The following is a 22092-nucleotide window of genomic DNA, read 5'->3' on the forward strand; positions in this document are numbered from 1 at the left end:
CTGTCTCCGAAATGCTTGGATTACAGGCATATTCACACACATTGAATTTTCTGTTGTCAGTTTTTTTTATTTCTTTATAACTATACTTTCTTTTGATACTTATAACATTTACTAGCTAGTTTTTGACATATAACTAATGAAGACAACCATTCCTTGTGTATTCTTAGCAGCCTACAAAATAATGCAATTTAGACATACGAATCTCTAACTTATCCTTTATATTCTACTTTTATTTACTGTTTACTCACTATTTGATGTATAGGGAGATGCTTATTTGAAATGTTCTGTCTAGACAACCTTGCTAGAGAGCTTTCTATTTTGTTTTTGGTTTGTAATACTAGCATTGCCTCATCTCTGCAAAATTTAAATATGACATTAAAAAGGAAATAACTTTCTTTTCTTTCATATTTTGATATTTTGACAAGTAACATAAATATTAAGCTTTTTTTAAGTGCTTCATAGTAATTTTGAAAATTGATTTAAATAAAATTTGTATCTGATCCCTCCATGGTAGTGTATGACTGTAATCCAAGAATTTAGAAGGCTAAGATAGAATAACTGTGCATTTGAGACCAGCCTAGCTATATAAGAATAGTTTGGCCACCTTCCACTATTGTGCAATATATTTAATCTCAAGAGGAATCTTCTACCCTGCCCTTAATCATTCAGTTCCCTGATAAAAGACACATAACATTTTTTTTTATTTACAATAAGCCTTAATCAGCACTAGACATGGGAAGATATCTGCCTTATATGGTATTAGAGTCTACTTCCTGTTGATAACTCTGAGTTACTATGTACTATGTTCCACCTGGACTGCTCTTAACTTCTATTGGATAGACCTTAGGTCAATGCTTTCTTGATTCTAAAACCTTGGGGTCTTCATCTCTCCCATCTAATTTTCTCCTTGTGATTCTCCTTTGACCCCACACCTGGGGACCCTAAATCCTGACTATGTTCCTTCTGCCTAGCTAGCAGCTATCACTGTCTTTATTTACCAATCAGGAATAGCTTGGGGAGAAAGTTACCATGACATTACTTGTGTGAGAATCTTCTCAGCATAGAGCAACTGCAGCTTGAGGAAGCAGTATTTAGCAGTAGAATATAGGCAGCATCAGACCAATCAACTACATTCCACTCCTTTAGAAAAAGAAAGGAAGGAAGGAAGGAAGGAAGGAAGGAAGGAAGGAAGGAAGGAAGGAAGGAAGGAAGGAAGGAAAGAAGGAAGGAAGGAAGGGAAGAAGGAAGGAAAGAAGGAAAAAGGGAAAGAAAGAAAGAAAGAAAGAAAGAAAGAAAGAAAGAAAGACAAAAAATTAATAAAAAGTTGTCTTAATTTTCTTTCATTTTTTTCCAGTTTCATTTGAGAAAGCCTTTTAATCAAATTTTAAATTACTTTTCTGTTTCACTTTAGGAAACTTGCCTTTACATATTCCATTTTGAAAGATTATATTATGGAGCATACTAAAATAGACCACTACAAGTTAAGTCTAGTCCCCATATCTACCATTTGCCTAACAAGAACTGAATCATATAGACAGATGCTCTTTAATCTGTGTTTGTATGCTAGGTTAGGATAGAACAATGGAGTAAAAATATTTTAAAGGAAGGTAAACCCGCATTTGTCATTTATTAAAGACTATGCTTCAAATTTGTCTATAGTGTTTTTTCTTAAAGCAATACACCCATAATTTTGTGCTGAAATATGCCACAAGCCATAATGTAGAAAAGTAATCTATGACAAGTTTCATTATGAATAGAAAGGTGTTAAAATACCAACTTTCTATACTTGTACTAATTAAAGCAAAGCAAACGACTAATGCTATCATGGGACCTGGCCTACCTAGTGTGGGGAATGGCAGTTGGGGTCAGCAGATCAGCCAGAGAGTAGCTTTTTATTATTGTTTTTATGTTATGAATCTCTTGCCTCATCTAATAATCATTTTTAATTAGAAAGAATGGAACCTTTTTGTCATTTTTTTTCAAAATATTTTCTGTATACTATAACCTAGAGCTGATTCAGCCAAGAGAAAACTCCAGATGGGTGAATGCTGAAATATCATTAAACATGTTGAACATTTGTCATCTACTGATTAAAGTTAGAATTCACAGAGGGGAAATTGTGAGCCAGTTGGGGAATAGTTCAATAAAAATAAAGTATTAAATAAAACATGATAATAACTTTACATGTATAATTCATTAGCAATTTTTGACCTGTGAGACAGATGCGTAGCCCCTTCTTTGAGGTAAAATTAGCTTACACAATGACTTATCCAATATTAATACTTATTAAATGTTTGCTCAATTTAATTTCTCTATGCAATCAAACAGAGAAAAATTACTTTGTAAGTGTATGATAATCTTATATCATTGTTTTAGTGGAGAATAAATTCAACTGTATTTTCCCCCCCTCTGGGTGCACATCAATTCATTGCCTCCGTGCTTTTGTGACAAAAATCTAAAGTGTTATCTAGAACAATCTAGGTAACACTTTCATGTTGCTGTGATAAGTACTAAACAATGAAAAAGCGTATAGAAGGAAGAATGTGTTTAGATTGCAGCTTCATGTTGCAGACCATTGTGCATGAAAGTCTACATAGTCACATCCCTCCACAGTAGACTGCAAAGAGCTGCAGATTTTGATTTTAGCTTGCTTTTCTACTTTCATACAACTTAAAATCTACTGCCCTGGAAATTATGCTACCCACAGTTGGCATATGGTCCCACTTCAATTTACATGCAATATAACCCTCCAGATGTATTCCCAAAGTCAATCTAGAAAATCCGTTATTCAGAAACCCAGCACTATTCCCAGGTAATTCTTAATTATACTAAGTTGACAATTAATTGATTAGTAAAACTGTCATTTGTTTCTGTGCCATGCATATGTGTATCTGTCTTTTTTCTTCTTGTTCATGGAAAATTGCTAGTTTAAGATATAATTCAATTTTATGTATTAATGGCTAGTTAATGGCTTGTGAACAAGTACTCAGAAAAATAGTATATGTGCATCTGTATTTGCACATGTGTAGTATATTAGGGATTTATATTCAAGTTTATGGCACCATATATATCTTTTATTAAGTGCTTTTTTAATTTTAATTTTTTATTAGGTATTTTCCTCATTTACATTTCCAATGCTATCCCAAAAGTCCCCCATACCCACCCCCCCACTCCCCTACCCACCCACTCCCTCTTTTTGGCCCTGGCATTCCCCTGTACTGGGGCATATAAAGTTTGCAAGTCCAATGGGCTTCTCTTTCCAGTGATGGCCTACTAGGCCATCTTTTGATACATATGCAGCTAGAGAGAAGAGCTCTGGGATACTGGTTAGTTCATATTGTTGTTCCGCCTATAGGGTTGCAGTTCTCTTTAGATCCTTGGGTGCTTTCTCTATGTCCTGAAAGTACTTAAAGTTACCAAAATTATTTAATTTTCAAAGTCTGAGAATCAGGCAATGGCAAAAAACAACAGTGCATCACACTTCAGAAGTCTCTTAGATCTCCTTACCAACAACTCAAATTGTTCTCATGCTTGCCACTGGAGTATTTGGTTGTCTATGGTTCTTTGAGGGAGCCTTATCACTCCATGTAACAGAATTCAACACACACACACACATACACACACATATATAATTTAGTTCATAAATATTTTCTTCAGACATTTGAAAGGTCAAAGTTCCATAGTATTATTTCTTATCCCCTCCTCCTTCTGTATGACTATGCCTCCCATCTTACTTTGAAAGTTCCCCTGTTCTCCATTCATAGTCCTTATGTCACATCACCTTCACAGAGCAGGGCACTCCCCTGACTACCGTACATGCTCCCTCTTGACTTTTCTAGTTTCTGTTTTGTTGTTTTTGGTTTTTGGTGGGTTTTGTTTGTTTTAAATATACATATACATCATATACATTCACACATACACATTCACATACATATACATGTAAAGGTTCAGAAGCAGGATCTATTATATAATATATTATACATGCATGTGTGTGTGTGTGTGTGTGTAGGGGGGTATGATCCTCTTACTGAAGAAAGCACACACTTAAAATTCAGAATTTGGAGGAAATGAACCACAATTATCTGGAATCCTCTTCCCTGTGAACCTGCTGGCATAGAATCCAGAAGTTCTATATCATCTGTCATGGGAGTAAGAGAAATTAAAAGCCTCTGAACCACAATGATTAGCCTGGCAAGTCATCCCTTCCAAATGGTGCCTCAGTGACACTTCTACCTTGTAGATCAACAGTAGCTTTTTAATGAGATTTAAGGCCCGCTCAGTAAGTTGGAACTTAAAGTGGGAGGTAGTATACTACATATGACTTGAAAGGGTCATAGACCTTAGAGGAGAAGCTATTGTGGCAATTTTAAAAATTATTTAACTTCCAACTGCATTGTAAATACTATTTTGTATTAGTAGTTATTTATTTGCATTCCAGTTGCAGTTTTCGAACTATCCTCTCCTCCAAGTAACTTCCTCTCACCTCCTCTCTCCCACATCCACCCCTCTTCTACTCCTCAGAAAAGGCAAGGCCTCCCATGGATATCAATCAGCCTTGGCACATCAAGTTGCACTAAGACTAGGATGGTGCATATTCTCCTTTTGATGCTAGACAAAGTCCAGTTGGGGTAAGAGTATCCAAAGACAGGCACTGTAATCAGAAACAGCCTCTGCTCCTGTTTTACAGGTCCCACAGGAAGACACAGCTACACAACTGTGACCTATTCTTATAGTCACCAAAAATGTGATTCTCATCCTTCATTAAAGAAGTTTGTACAGACTTCTTTATAGAAGGTTGATGTAGAGGTTCATAACTGATTAAAATTCAGAGAATAAATGGTCTTAAGGTAGTCTATTTCAATCGATTAACTTACAAGTCACCCATTGTACCTCAGGCTCAGTTAACTTTGGAGAAGGAGTGAGAAGAGAGATACTAGAAACCAGAGAATCAGGATACCTGCTAAGATAACAATGTCTATACATGACAGAAGTTATTAAAAATGCTGCATAATGACACTTGTTGACATATTTAAATGAATTGGATAAATTATAAATACACACAAACCAGAGAGAGAGGGGGAGAGGGAAACAGAGACAGAGGGAGAGGGAGAGAGAGAGAGAGAGAACACTAAATGATAAACTATAGCTTCTGAAAGAAGAGTCAGTTTTCTTCAGGGATGGGCCCCAAATAAGTAGTCTAACCTCAATAAGTCAGTCAGCAACACATATCCACACAAACAACACTAACAGTACTAAATGGGCTGGGTGGAGAGAAGGAGAGAGGGAAGAAGAGAGAAAGGGAGAGACAGACATACAGATAGAGAAACAGAGAGACAGAGATAGAAAGAAAGAAAGAGCGACTGACTGAGTTTAGAACAATAATGATTGAAGAAGAGGTCATGGAGTGGAGAGAAGATAAATAATGGAGTTGTAAGACCACAAAGTGGAGAAGCTAAAATTATTTTAAAATCCTGTATTTATGTATAAAATTCTCAAAAATGTTTTAAAAATAAAAGCAAAAGGGATCAGGAAGCAATCAGGCATTACCATCCTAATATCTGACAAAATAAACAAAACTCTTCAGAACAAAGATGGAAACTTCTTTTAATAAAGAAATCAATTGAGCAAGAAGATATTATAATGCTAGCATAAATATTCAATACTTTGGTGTACCTAATTTTATAAGATGTACAATGGAGTGAAATTTTTGGTTTCTCAAAAAACAAAAACAAAAACCCCACACAAATGTTAGGCAAAAAAAAAAAAAATGAAATGTTTATTCCAGCTTTGGAAAATTATTTTGTAAATCATCTTAACTTCTTTAAAACGGGGTTTTTCAACAATTAATTTGCATGTTCCATGGTAACTTGGAAGCTGGATTTTTCAGCTTTGGTAAATGTGGATTTTCATCATTTAAAACCTAAAAAACATGAAGAGTGATAGCTCAGGTTTTAAGGACACCTCTTACTCTTGTAGAAAAACTAGACTCTGTTCCCACGATCTGGGATAGTAGGCCTCAATCACATGCAAGTCCAGATGAAGGAAATCTAACATGATCTGCTGACCTGTGTAGGCATGATGTGTGGTGAAATACATTAAGGCAAACACTTGTAGACATTAAAACCGGAAACTGTATTTATGTATTTAGTCTCTCCCTCTCTTTGTCTATTTCTCTCTGTTTGTCTCTGTCTCTCTATCTCTCTGTCTCTATCGTCTCTCTGTCTTCTTCTATCTCTGTGTCTCTCTTTCACATGTGTGTGCACACACACAGACACACAGACACACAGAATCACATACCACCACCACCACCACCAGTAACAACAACTGAAGAAATGAAGGCCAGGAATGTGAAAAGGATCACTGTGATTTAATACAAATGTTTTTTTTTTTCTTCTTACTTTTATTTTGCTTTTCTTTTTTATTTTCTTTCTTTCTTCTTTTGAAGGTGAGGAGGGGCTGTGAATGGAGAGATGATGTAGTTACAATAAAAGAGTATTTTGTACTAAATAAGTAATACAAAGATCCTAGAAAATCTTTCATCTCTATTTTAAGAAATGTGTGAGGAGACCTGAATGAAATATTTCTGGTGATTCATATTTGAATTTATCATGAAATTGTGGGTTTTACTCTTTCTTACTAATTTTGCATCCTTTTTTAAAAAACTAAATGGCCGAGCATTCAAATACGCCATGTGCTTTAACAGGCTCCTTTGTGTGATGAGAAAGATATTTCTAACTGTCAAGATTCTCATCATTTTATGATTGATTTATTTTATATAAAGATTAAGAAATTAAGAAAAACTTCAGGGATGAAGAGATGGCTCAGCGGTTAAGAGCACTGACTGCTCTTCCAAAGGTCCTGAGTTCAATACCCAGCAACCACATGGTGGCTCACAACCATCTCTAATGAGATCTGATGCCCTCTTCTGGTGTGTCTGAAAACAGTTACAGTGTACTCATATAAATAAAAATAAATATTAAAAAAAAGGAAAGAAAAGCTTCAGTTAAAAAATCTCATATAAATAACATAAAATAAAGAAAATAAAGTGTGTGTCTAGATTACATTTGAGATGTAATTTTATTATAATGTAATTAAGAAAAACTTTGTCTATACAATTTGTTTATATTTGCTCTATGTTTTAACATTCTTTCATAATGAATTCAAAGGAGTCCTATCAAATTTTTAACCATTCCAATTTGCCAAAAATGGAATTAACTCAGAAAAGATTTTCATTTTTTTTTAAATAAGTGTACAGTGAGTTTTTTCTTTGGATTTTTTTTTCATCTAGAGTTTTGAGGAAAATGATTATCATTAATTTAAATTTCAAAACATTGTTCTTTCATAGAAATTAATAAAAGGATTACTTCTTTTCAGTAAGAGACAGAGGAAAAAGTGGAGCTGAGACAGAAAAGGGATAAAAAAGAAAATCAAGAAAGAGATGAAAAAAAGAAGCTCAAATTGTACATGCTCAGTATATGTATGTGTGTAAAATATATATTTTGTTTTATAATTTTAACACTGTGTTGAGTTAGAATTATTAATATAGAATTTTTATAGCAAAAGAATAGCAATGTAAATAGGAAACTGCATTCTTCTGAAAAGAATGCTAGGCATGGACTTGATGAGATAACTTCTAAAGTAGATTAAATCTGACAGATAATATATGCTAAGAGAAAGTTAAAAACATATTGAATTCAAAAGTTATATGAGTCAGCAGCTCTGACAGCCTGTAATCTGATTTCATAAAATGATTAAAGAGTGAGGAGCCTGGCAGTATCATTTCATTCTTGCTCTATTTGTGTAGCTTGGCGAATCTACGCAGACGAGAGCAATTTGCATACAGACAGTATTTATTGATGTGAATTTTATTAACTCCTATTTGCAAAACTAAAAAGTAATTTTCAGCAAATGGTCAAAATCTAAAAGACATGGTCCCAGAGAATGCACAGAAAATTTGAACTGCCACTTTCAACTCTACTAATTCCTACTGAATAATATTTAATTTTAGGAAACATGTATGTTTCATGAGATAATAAATTTATGTGCAGTGGATACATCCATGGAACTATCTTACGAGCAAAATACTCCTGTTTTGTTATTCTCCATCTCCCCATTCAGCCATGTGGTTTTGCTTTACCGAACCTCCAGTCCACCTAATTCTATTAATATCACTGGGTGCTCTCAAGCTATTTCCAGACTGATATCCTACATGGCCACTATGAAATTCTGCCAATGCCAATAGCTAGCTACAGATACCATCTTGTTTTACCTCTTACTTCCAGATTAGCTCAGACATCACATCCTGAAACAGAGAAAACATAAAGTATGGAACTGACAAGGATGTCAAATATAACAGTTCAGAAATAAAAGAATTATCTCTAACAGGACACATATTGACAAGTGGGATGAGCAGTTCACATCGGGGAAAATGCCAGTCCAACTCCTGCTGTAGGCCATAATCAGCTTTGCTCAAAGGAATTTCTCAGTTCAAGCCTTTAGAGTTGCACTGTGTGGTGAGGGGTTGCATGAAGAAATACAAACATGTGTCACATTGAGGTTAATATTTAGTCACCTTAGTAAATTTTCTTGTTCCTTTCCTTATTTTGTTTGAACACTCACCTTACACTCTATTTTCTGTAGAATCTGAGGCGTTTGTGTATGTATAAATATATATTTAACTTACATTACATAAAATGTAATACTTTAAGAGCCATATGATTTATGCCTACAAATTCAGTGGATAAGAAAATTGGAATTGGAATAAAGAGTTCTGTATGCCCTGAGCTATGGTGATTATACTATTGTGACTTGCAGTAAGGTTTCAACATGTGTTAAAACAATAAATCAACTTTACTTGGTGGGAGTAAATAATACTTATCTTAAACATATAATTTTCAAATAAAAATATCACCAACATAATGCTTTTCACAAAAAACAACGTATAGGATTATTTGCTGAAAAAAAACCCATAAACTCAGTACCAAATATATCTCTTTTTTTTTTTTTCAAAATAATTGTGGGAACTAAAGGGTGAGGGGAAGAAGGAGGAGGGAGGATAGCCAGCACCCAGCCAGAGTTCCTCCTATGCTCTGGGCAGGCGGACACAGGAGGGCTGCCAGACACTTTCCAATCGGCTCTGGGTGGGCAGCTAAGCCACAGACCCCACTCAACCGTGGCAGGGGGAGAGGACAAGGGGTGGATTATCACCACTGGGTCCCGGGGTTCCACACCTCAGCTCAACCGGAGACAAGACTATCTGTGAATAGCCCAATGCCCCACAAATAATAGTTTCTTACTAAAGTAAAATTTGTAGTTTTGTTTTCAGAGTTGGAGTTACAAAATTATTCTTTAATTTTAAGGCTCCAATTTTTTGTCGACACCCAAGTTTTAACTATATGGACATAAGATTACTATACAATCACTTACTTCCAACTAACCAGCAAAATTAACTAGTATGTTCAACTTCATACAAGAATGTATGACGACAATGTTATACTATAATAAGAGCAGCTATCAGAGTCACAAAGGACAATTTTGTAGTTAAATTTCTAAAGAACTATCAGAATTCACATTCGGATTGGTTAACCCAAAATATGTATGTCACATAATGTCTTTTACTGACCACAAAACTACATGTATATTGATTCAGTAAGAAGACAGTAAGGAAGATGATAAACAAACTCTAGATGGTTAAGCAGGAGCAAACAGACAAACAGACACACAAAGAAAAGCTTATGAATATATAAGACAGGAGTGTTTACCCTTACTACAAAACACTGTAGAGAGCAGAGGGACTAAAGTCTGAATTAAATACTTATAACCAATGGTTTTATCACTTGTTCCTATGTAAAGGGGGCTTGCTTCAAATCCCCACATGAGAGTGTTAGAGAATGCATCCATTTTCTCTGTAGTGGGTGTGGCACAACTAAATTCCTGGGGAAAGAAGTATCTATGATCAGCACCCTTTAAATACTCATGTGTGGTTATCTTTATTTGTATCTTCAATAGCATGTCTTTGGGTGGGAAAAGAAAGCATCTTCAATAAAGGGTGTCAGTTGAAATGTAGAAAAATGAAAATGGATCCATATTTTTCATCTTGCAAAAAGCTCAAGTCCAAGTGGATCAATGACCTCAACCTAAAACAGACACAAGAAATCTAATAGAAGAGAAAGTGGGAAAGAACCTTGAACGCATGGGCATGGTGGAGCATCCAATGGCTCAGGTTCTAAGATCCAGAATTAAAAAAGGAATGGAATCTCTTGTAATTAAAAAGGTTCTAAAAAGGCAAGGATATACTCAATAGGTCAAATTGGCAACAAACAGATTAAGAAAAAATATTCACTAACCCAAAACATCCAATAGGGGGCTAATATCAAATATATATAAAGAACTCAAGAAGCTAACCTCCAAAAAACCAAACAACCCAATCAAAATTTGGGTTATATAACTAAAAAGTGATTTTATAGCAGAGGAATCACTATTGGCCGAGAAGTATTTCAAGAATAATTCAATGTCTTAGTCATAAGGGAAATTCAAATTAAAATGACCCTGAGATTCTACCTTACAACAATCAGAATGGCTAAGATAAAACATTTGGGTGACAGTACACATTGGCAAGAATGTAGAGAAATAGGACCACTCCGTTGTTTCTGGGATTGCAAACTGGGACAACTACTCTGGTAATCAATCTGGAGTTTCCTCACAAAATTGGAACTAGATCTACCTGAAGACCCAGCTATACCATTCTTTGGCATCTACCAAAACCATGCCCCACTTTGATCACAACACTAATAATGTTCAAAATGCCATTATAATTCCTGTGTCCTAAGTGTTTATTGTTGCACTCACAGATAGTTCTGACCCCACATCAAAGCATTTTTATCCAATAGATAGAGACCTTCATAGAAAGCCACAACTAACCAAAATACAGAACTTCCTGTGGAAAACAGGGACAAGACAAAGACTACTTTGCTTTGTCTCTTTCCAGTGATTCCACTCTCCTGAGTCTGAGTTTTCTGTGGGTACTTTTCCATAATAGCATGCTAAAGAGGTCAGACCTGAGCTATTAGGACATCTGCATTTTTTACCCTCATTGAACCACTGTCTCATACAGTAAGACAAATTATAAGCTGGATTGGAAAAAGGTTACTCCTTTTTGAATCTTTCTTTGGGAAAACAATATTGACATTCCATTGTATACCAGGATATTGTAACATTACATGGTTAAACTTGTTTATACAAGGATTTTAGCTACAAGGACTATTTATTGTGAGAGATATAGAGTATGTTTATGGAAAGAAGTTACCATTTTGTAGTTTGGTGAAAGAGTAGCTGTGCATATACCAATATCAAAGTGGAACTTCTAAGTAATATGTGAAATTAAATTTGAAAGCAGAATTTCCTAGACAGTGACCTCAAAGGAAATATAAGTTCATAATACAAAATGGATTCTGCATATGGATGGAAAGACTGATGGTTGGTGAATGGAAAAAAAGAAGCACAGGTAAGAAATGAGTGAGTACATGGTTGTGTATAAAAATGGCAATGTCATATATTTCTCTGTATGAATAGAAGTTCCTAGAAAAAATACTAGATTAGGAACCTTCTACAAGGCTAAATGATTAAAATAGGAATGAGGATAGAAGACTGTAAAGTGCATGTTTAGCTTCCTTGAAGGAAATGTATTGCTCTCCTTTATATGCCACCTAACATCTTCGTTATCTCTTACTGCTATGGAACATAGTATTTAGGATAAGCTAAATCTCTTTTTCCCAAGCTGTGGCCACTCATATTTCTGAGTACTTTAAATTGTCTCCTATCTTCCTAGAGGTCAGGCTCTTTTTTGTTTCATCAGCATTTGCCTATGTCTCTGATCCCTTATATGTTCTACTTTTTTTTTTTTTTTTTTTTTGCTAACATCATTGCTAAAGTTTATTTACATTTTTTTAAAAACTTAGGTATTTTCTTCATTTACATTTCAAATGCAATCCCAAAAGTCCCGGATACCCTCGTCCCCCACTCCCCTACCCACACATTCCCACTTCTTGGCCCTGGTGTTCCCCTGTACTGAGGCATATAAAGTTCTAAAGACCAAGGGGCCTCTCTTCCCAATGGTGGCCGACTAGGCCACCTTCTGCTACATATGCAGCTAGAGACACGAGCTCTAAGGGTAATGGTTAGTTCATACTGTTGTTCCACCTACAGTGTTGCAGACCTCTTTAGCTCCTTGGGTACTTTCTCTAGCTCCTCCACTGGGGCCCTATGTTCCATCCAATAGCTGACTGTGAGCATCCACTTCTGTGTTTGCCAGGCCCCGACATAGCCTCACAAGAGACAGCTATTTAAGGGTCCTTTCAGCATAATATTTCTGGTGTATGCAATGGTGTCAGCATTTGGAGGCTGCTTATGGGATGGATACCCAGGATACAAGATACAATTTGCAAAACACATGAAACTAAAAAAGAATGAAGACCAAAGTGTGGACACTTTGCCCCTTCATAGAATTGGGAACAAAACACCCATGGAAGGAGTTACAGAGACAAAGTTTGGAGCTGAGAGGAAAGGATGGGCCATTTAGAGACTGCCATACCTGGGGATCCATCCCATCCTTTTTTCTTTTTTTTTTTCTTTTTTTTTTTAATTAGGTAGTTTCTTAATTTACATTTCAAATGCTATCCCAAAAATCCCCCATGCCTTCCCCCCACTCCCCTACCCACACATTCCCACTTCTTGGCCCTGGTGTTCCCCTGTACTGAGGCATATAAAGTTAGCAAGACCAAAGGGCCTCTCTTCCCAATGATGACTGACTAGGCCATCTTCTGCTACATATGCAGCTAGAGACATGAACTCTGGGGGTACTGGTTAGTTCATATTGTTGTTCCACCAATAGGGTTGCAGACCCCTTTAGTTCCTTGGGTACTTTAGCTCCTCCATTGGGGGCCCTATGTTCCATCCAATAGCTGACTGTGAGCATCCACTTCTGTGTTTGCCAGGCACCGGCATAGCCTCACAAGAGACAGCTATATCAGGGTCCTTTCAGCAGAATCTTGCTGGTGTATGCAATGGTGTCTGCATTTGGAGGCTGAATATGGGATGGATCCCCTGGTGCAGCAGTTTCTAGATGGTCCATCCTTTTGTCTCAGTTCCAAACTTTGTCTCTGTAACTCCTTCCATGGGTGTTTTGTTCTCAATTCTAAGGGGCAAAGTGACCACACTTCGGTCTTCATTCTTCTTGAGTTTCACTTGTTTTGCAACTTGTATCTTGGGTATTCTAAGTTTCTGGGCTAATATCCACTTATCAGTGAGTACATTTCATGTGAGTTCTTTTGTGATTGGGTTACCTCACTCAGGATGATATCCTCCAGGTCCATCCATTTGCCTAGGAATTTCATAAATTCATTGTTTTTAATAGGTGAGTAGTACTCCATTGTGTAAATGTATCACATTTTCTGTATTCATTCCTCTGTTGAGGGGCATCTGGGTTCTTTCCAGGTTCTGGCTATTATAAACAAGGCTGCTAATAACGGAGAATGTTGGGAAAAGCCTCGAAGATATGGGCACAGGGGAAAAATTCCTGAATAGAACAACAATGGCTTGTGCTGTAAGATCGAGCATAGTCAAATGGGACCTCATAAAATTGCAAAGCTTCTGTAAGGCAAAAGACACCATAAATAAGACAAAAAGGCCACCAACAGATTGGGAAAGGATCTTTACCAATCCTAAATCAGATAGGGGACTAATATCCAAAATATATAAAGAACTCAAGAAGGTGGACTCCAGAAAATCAAATAACCCCATTAAAAACTGGGGCTCAGAGCTAAACAAAGAATTGTCACCTGAGGAATATCAAATGGCTGATAAGCACCTGAAAAAATGTTCAGCATCCTTAATAATCAGAGAAATGCAAATCAAAACAACCCTGAAATTCTACCTCACACCAGTCAGAATGGCTAAGATAAAAAATTCAAGTGACAGCAGATCCTTTTGAGGATGTGGAGGAAGAACACTCTTCCATTGTTGGTGGGATTGCAAGCTTGTACAACCACTCTGGAAATCAGTCTGGCGGTTCCTCAGAAAATTGGACATAGTACTACTGGTGGATTCCGCAATACCTCTCTTGGGCATATATCCAGAAGATGTTCCAACTGGTACTAAGGACACATGCTCCACTATGTTCATAGATGTTCTACTTAACAACTGTTTGCTCATGGACCTCTCTTGGTCTGTCAACTGCTCCATCTGATCTTTCACCCTGAATTCTCTTGCGTTATACTGTTGTGTATTTTCTTACCACTCTATAGCCTTGCATTTCACACTTCTGCCTACTCTCATCAAGCTATCAGTCAATTATGTCAATTAAACAATAAAGTTATCACCGCACAGAAAGGTATTTCAGAGTTTATAAACCCTTTTTATTAAAGAATTTATTAAACTAATGTTCCTGCTTTTTTTCCAGACCATATAGAGTTAAACGCGAGGAATTTTTTTCAATCACTATTATCCAGCTATTAGAAGATAAGAATGGTTATAACAAGAAAAATACTATTTCCAAGGATTTTTAATAAGAGAGGAAGATCATATCAACTTTACAGAATGATAAAGCAAATCAAAGTGCTGGATAGAATGTGAGTGGGCTGTGGCACACTGGCGCTGACCCAGAAGAATCAGGGAAATTGCAAACACCTACTCCACAGCAACATGAACCAGCAGGCTGCATTGGAAAGTAATTATGAAATCAATGTGCTCAAACTTGTTGGAGCCTTAGCCTTTAGCAGTTAATGAGAATCCCCTGGACATGGTAGGTGGCAAAACAAACAAACAAACAAACAAACAAACAAAAAACCCAACAATAACAAAACAAAACACACTGAATACACAAACTTTTAAATAAATTTCATTGTTTCTTTCAGGAGAGTTTGCATGCGTGTTTGAAGTCCATAGAGAAAAGGAATGCCTAGGGGAAGCTACAAATAAAAAAGAATATAAACAAAACCAGGAGTAAAATGAGGCTTCTTTTCAAAACTTCATCCACAAGAAAAGAAATGTTGATGGCTAACTGTGTCATTTTGCATCTTTCCAGAAATATAAAAGTAAAGATATCTGAGAACAGAACTATGGTCCATGTTTCATCAGTTCATCAGTGTGGTGGGTCTGCTCTAAATTTGTATAGAGTGGTTCAGACCAACTGGAATGATTGGTATAAAGTTAGCTCCATGTTTCATGAAGAAGAAATTGGTATACATGGTTCATTATGATGAGGGCATTTTATTTGGTTATAAATGGCCCAAATAATTAGAGACAACAATTTAACGATTGCAAGTACATTAAAGCACATGGAGAAAGAAGTAACAATTTATCAACATAATATACCAAACATGCATAAACTTTATTCCAAGTTATTACTGTCCTCAGCATTGGGATGTATCATGATTACTAACCTTACTAACCTGGATGATCTATCTTTAACCATTGAAAAAACTCGACCACAGCATGAATATCCAAAGCAACACTTTCAATGTTAGTCAAACCATCAGAGAAAGTGAGAAATTCCAGGATATGGAAAAGAAAGTATGAATTAATGGAATAAGAACAAACCTTAGGGAAAAAAAAAACTTTATATATACATATATATAAAGAAACAGCCAGGTGTGTTGGCACATGCCTTTAATCCCAGCACTCAGGAGGCAGAGGCAGGCTGATTTCTGGAGTTCGAGGCCAGCCTGGTCTACAAAGTGAGTTTCAGGACAGCCAAAAAAAAAAAAAAAAAAAAAAAAGAAAGGAAGGAAGGAAGGAAGGAAGGAAGGAAAAGAAAAGAAACAATTGTATCAACAATTGTATCAGTGTTCCTAAGTAATAATTAAAATTATATATCTTTATCAACATAAGTTAATGTGGCAAATCAAAATAAAGAGCGTGAAAAACAAACTTCATTTTTTTGGCTTTTTGAAAACTATTATTTCTTTTATTTTTTACACTCTGGTCATTACTCCCATCTTGATCTGCCCTCCCGTTACTTTAGGCCAGTTTTCAATAATGCAATTAATTATATTTTAATATGGGTTTTCTGTAGAACCAAACTAAAAGAACCATGGTAATAAAAATTAGATAAATAAATTTTATTTGTAATAAGTCACAAACTGTTAGCACAGTTATCACAACAGAGAAATCTCAAATGGCCTAGAAGCACTTAAAGAAATGGCCAAATTCCTTAGTCATTAGGGGAATGCAAATCAAAATGACCTTACACCAAACAGAATGATTAATGTCAAAAATTCAGGTGACAGCTCATGCTAGCATATATGTGGAGAAGGAGGAATGCTCTTCCATTGCTGGCAGGATTGCAAACAGATAGAACAACTCTGGAAATCATTCTGGAGGTTACTTAGGAAAACAGAAATGGATGTACCTGAAGAACAAGCTATATCACTCTTGGGCATATACCTAAACTATGCCCCACCATACAATGGGGGCATGTGCTCCACTATGTTCATAACAGGCTTATCTGGGATAGCCAAAAGCTAGAAACAACTCAGTTGTCCCACAATGGAAACATGGATACAGAAAATGTGGTTCATTTACACAATGCAATACTATTCGGCTATTATGAACAAGTATATCGTCAGTTTTGCAGGCAAATGGATGTAACTAGAAAATACTATGCTGTGTGCAGTAACTCTGACATATAAAGGCATGCATGGTATGTACTCACTACTAAGTGGATATTAGCCAAACAGTATAGAATATCTAGGATAAATTCCACAGAACTCAAGGTTAACAAGTAAAAGGGCCCAGGAGAGGATGTTTCAATCACATTTGGGAGGGATAAGAAAGCAATTACTGGAAGCAGAAGGAGGGAGGGAGGGACGGAGGGAGGGAGGGATGGAGGGAGGGAGGGACCTGGGTAGGAGAGGGGAGAGGGAGTAGAAAGGGGGAATATGATCAAGTATGGAGGGGATGGAGTCAGGAGGAAAAAAAAAAAAAGAACCCTGAGGGTTAGCAGAATGAATGGAAATATGCAACCTCCAGGGGTGGGGAGTTGGGAGAATCCTCTAGAAAGTACCAGAAACCTGGAAAGTAGGAGATTCTCAGGACTTAAATGAAGGGACCTTGAATGAAATGCCCTACAGTGGGGAGAGGGGACTTGTAGAGTCTACCTCCAGGAGAAAGATGGGGCATCAAGTAGAGGGATGGGGGTTGCCATCCCACAGTCAAAAACTGTGGCCTAGAATTGTTCGTGTCTAAAAGAAATGCAGGGACAGAAATGGCGAAGAGACCGAGAGAGAGGTGATCCAACTTGGGATCCATTTCAAGAGATGGTCCAAGGCCAGACACTATTAACGATGCTATGGTGTGCTTATAGACAGGAAACTAGCATGGTTCTCTTCCTAGAGACCAAACAGGCAGCTAACTGAAACAGAAGCAGATACTTACACCCAACCATTAGACTGAAGTATGAGACCCCTGTGGCTGAATTAAGAAAAGGCTTGAAGAAGCTGAGGAGGAGGGTGACCCCATTGGAAGACCAGCAGTCTCATCTAACTAGAACCCCTGAGACCTCTCGGACACTGAGTAACCAAACAGGCTGCATAGACAAGCTGGTTCAAGGCCGACTACAATATACTGCAGAGGATCGCCTTGTCTGGTCTCAGTGGGAGAAGACATGCTGAATCCTTTAGAGACTTTAGGCCCCAGAATAGGGAGGCCTGGTGTGGAAGCAGGCCATCCTCTTGAAGACAGGGACAAGGAGGAATGCGATGAGGAACTTTGGGAAGGCAGACCAGGAGGAGGGCAATGTCTGGATTGTAAAAAAAAAATAAAAGTAATAAAAAATATTAACATAATTAGTGGCTGAAAAGGAAAGCTGCTTTACTATTTCAAACATGATATAATACATAGATTAAAATAATCAATAAATGGAAAATATTAGTAAAATAGAACTTGGAAGATGAAGTATTTGCCCACGCACGTCCTAGGAGAATAGAAAAATGAAAACAATTAACCTTGTCATGACCACCACCACTATCCCACTATCATCATAACCACCCTCATCCGCGTCATGATCATCATCACCACCACCATAATCATCATAAGCACCGTCATCACGGTCATCACCATGATTGTTATCACCATCACTGTCACTGTCACCATTACCATAACCATCACCATCATCACCATTGATGTTGGTGGCAAAGAGATTGGTGTTGGTGTACAGTGGCAAAGAGAAGCTCATTGAGCTGCTCTTCTGAAAGCCCTTGACAGACTAATTAGGAAAAAATATCAACTTCCCATGGCTAAAGAAAAAAGAAATCAACTTCACCAGGAACAGAAAAAAAAAAAAAAAAAAAAAAAAAAGAAAGAAAGAAAAAGAAAACTTAATGCGAATGAATAACAAATAAAGGCACATTTCTTTCTTTGGTAGAGATTCATGTAACAGAAAGATTTATTTTTGTCTCTTCCAAAAGTTTATGGGAATAACTAGAAATAAGTGTGTGACCATTTGTAAACTATCTAATCTGAAATGTCAAGCACAGAAAAACAAATAAACAAACAAAAACTAAAACAAACAAACAAGCAAAAACCTTTCCACTGTAGTGATCAAAGAGTTCTATGAACTTTGGGATGTTATAGCTGAAAATGCACGCTTGATTTTGTAGTTCACCATGAGGATAGGGGATAGGGAACAAGTTGCTTTAGCATCTGAAAAAAAATTAAAACTACCAAATTGGCAGAAATGTAATAAGAAATGAACATTTACAAAAATAATTAAAGGATAGAGATGATCAATCTACAATTGTTTTAAGTACAGCCAATTATTCAAGCAAGCTTGGGATGGAATACGTAATTTAACTGCACTAAAGAATGTGCTTCTTAGATAAATATGTTAGAGGGCAAGACAGCTCAACTGCATCTTGAGATCAATGCTTTCCTTGAGATGCTTGAAGTAATGAATATCTCCTGTATTAAATTATAAGCTAAAAGCTATACCCCATTATCACTTATGGAAAAGTGATATCAGGGACTCTGACTTCCTGCCAATCTGATCCCTGTTCTGTTTGATTGCCAGAAAGTGTGCCAGTTATAGCTCTGCTGTCATTGATAGAAAGGATATCTTTGTATCCCTATCTGTTCTTCTACTAGCATGCCTACACTATGATGTAATATTAACTGTCCTTTTGAGTTATCTCATGGTAAATAGACGTGTGTATGACTAGCATCATAATTAGTTGAGTAGGAAATTTTGCTAAAGTAATAATAATCATTTATTCATGTGGAATAAATTCTTCAAGTAGAATTAATACTGAAAGCAACAGAGACAAACCTTTATCTTAGTTACATATGCAATCACAGAGGAATTGGTCATTTTTTGATAGACACTGTCCTAACCACCAGGAATTATTTTTAATCAAGGCACTCACATCTTTTTACTTGAAGACTATCTTGTCTGATAAAAACAAGTGAAATAAAGAAATTAATGATAAATATCTTTGGGTTATATGTGAGGTGTTCCTAGCACTAACTGAGAATCATACCCTCAATTCTCTGTTAAAAGATGTTCACATTTTGCCATTGAATAATGTAGTTTGCATATGTTAGTGAATTTAAATATTGTTACGGAAGTATGATTGTTTTTATAAATTTATACAAGCTTGAAAATGATTTTATTTGATGAGTTTTAAAATTCAAATGCCTTTTATAATTAGTGATATCTTTCTAGACATAATTTCTCTAAAATCAGGATTAACAACAAGGCAAATTATGACATAAGTATCCAACAACAATCTAAAATCACTACCTGCTCATGTAGATTCCTTCCACCCTTTTCATAAATATTCCAATAATACTGAAATGATCTATTGTTTTTCTCTCACCTTTGAACTAAAGCTTGTATAAGCAAAGAAAAGCATGTGCCACATGCATCTGGGTATGAAGCACACTGCCACTGCATGGCTGCCTAGTCCTTACAAATTTACTATCGATTTCCGAATCCGTTCCTGACTCTATTATTTTCAGAAGTAATGATCCATAATTTTCTCTCCAGAAACTCAAGTTCTAAGAAATTTGAGATGAGTTGTTTTAGCATGTAAATCTGTGTAAATTAAAAAACAGACTTACAGAATATTAAGAAAGAAAATTGACATAAAAAAGATTGATCTACGGTAATATTTAAATATGTGTTGAAATATTTTATGTTCAAAGTAAAATGTGCATTTTTTATGTGACTATTGGCTGATTTGAGGTAACCTAGTACAGTGTTTGAAGATCCTGGTGATACTGAAAAAATAGAATTGGAGGGGTTATGATGGGTTCCCAGTAGAGAGGTAAGAAAATGGGACCAGTGACTATAGAAATGAAAACTCTTATTTCTTCAATCTCAGATGCAGTTTTAAGATAATCTCTTATATCTATATTATTATATTCTTCTAAAAAATGATTAATCACTCTAGATGTAATCCACTGTGATGTACTATATATATATCATTATCTCTTTTTACAGATTCATATTATATATCATCATTATTATATTACTGTAAATCTCAATTCTTTTTGGCCTTTACAGGTATTGTACAATCTAAAGAGCCTGTGTGGGAATACACTGAGGTGGTCTAAAGCCCTTTTCTTGTCTTAAATGACATCGAAATGACACTATTCCTGGATGGGTGCTCTGTTAGTGATCACATGACAGATTGACTCTAGAGGACAATTCTTAGCCAGAGAATCTGCTCTGATAGGCTATTCTGCATCACGGCCCAGAGAGAGACAATGAATCTGTCCTTAAGTGATATTGACATAAATCCTAACCATTTTTCCAACTGTCTCTTCCTTGAATTTTTCATATTCCTATTTATTCTGCAGCAGGTAATAACTGTGAAGAAGGAGTGAGAGAGGGAATGAGGGAAAGAGAGACAGAGACAGAAAGGCAGACAGAGACCTAGATAGAGGGAGGTGTTTGTATTACATTAATATGTAGAATGCACTTGAGGACAACTACAAACTTATCAAAGTGAGAGGTAAGTAATGGGTCAAAAGACTTCAGTGAAAATCTTCAATTTACCTTGATGGTTTACTTCTTCTTCACTTTGAATCATCCTTTCATTGGAGAGTGAGCTAAATGCGAATGTATATTTTTGTGGGCATTTTAAAGATTTTGTTCTTTCCTTGCTGTTTAGTTCTGATGAGACAGCCAATTAAAGAATGGTTTCCCCCTATGGACACATGTCTCATTTGTTGATTTTATTGTAAAACGTTTGTTTATTCTTAACTACTTTAAATTTTTATTGGCACAAAATTTAAACACAATTTCTGTTAAGATATTTTCTTATTTTCTATAGTATAGATGTAATATGCATGAGTGTAGGGTAGTTAGAATTTATTTTTCTTACTTTTTTTTCTTTTTTAATTTGAAATGTGATGCCTGTCTTCATGTTATTTTTAAATATTTCTTTGGATTTGTTTTCTCCTAAAGGTATTTTCATCATTTGAAAAAAAAGACTTTTTACATTGCCTCATGCTCCCTAAATGAACTGTGTGAATCTTTATTTTTCTCTTTGGATTTCAGTTTGGAAAGAATTTGTTGACAGGCTTCTTTCTCTTCAGGCTTAATGAGTTTTTTCTTAGGCTATATCCATACTACTGACATGCACATCTCAGAAGCTGTCATTGTATGGCAGTGTTTCAGTTTTTCACATTGTCTTTTGATCTTTCCTAGTTTCCATCTGGTGACCTTCTTGATTCATATATATTTTCCATTAAAGCCCTCTGCCAATTAATTTTAGTTATTTCAACATGCTTTTTTATTATATCAAGAGGTTTATTGCATCTAAGTCTGGCAATGATGACTGCATTGTGTGCTGATTTTCTGTAGTTTTTGACTGTTAACATAACTGATAATTTAATGTTCTTTTGGGGAGTCAGATATGTTGTATAAATTAATAAAAACCGAGAAAAAAATAATTTATCTTCTTTCATCTATATGTTTAGCTATACTTAAAGCTTGATTTATACAGAAGTTTCAAATTTCTCTAGTATTCTAAGATTGTGGATTTTGTTTTGTTTTGTTTGTTTTGTTTTGTTTTGTTTTTCTCCACGACAGGC

This window comes from Mus musculus, chromosome 11 (genome assembly GCF_000001635.26).
Source record: "Mus musculus strain C57BL/6J chromosome 11, GRCm38.p6 C57BL/6J".
Lineage (NCBI taxonomy): Eukaryota > Metazoa > Chordata > Mammalia > Rodentia > Muridae > Mus > Mus musculus.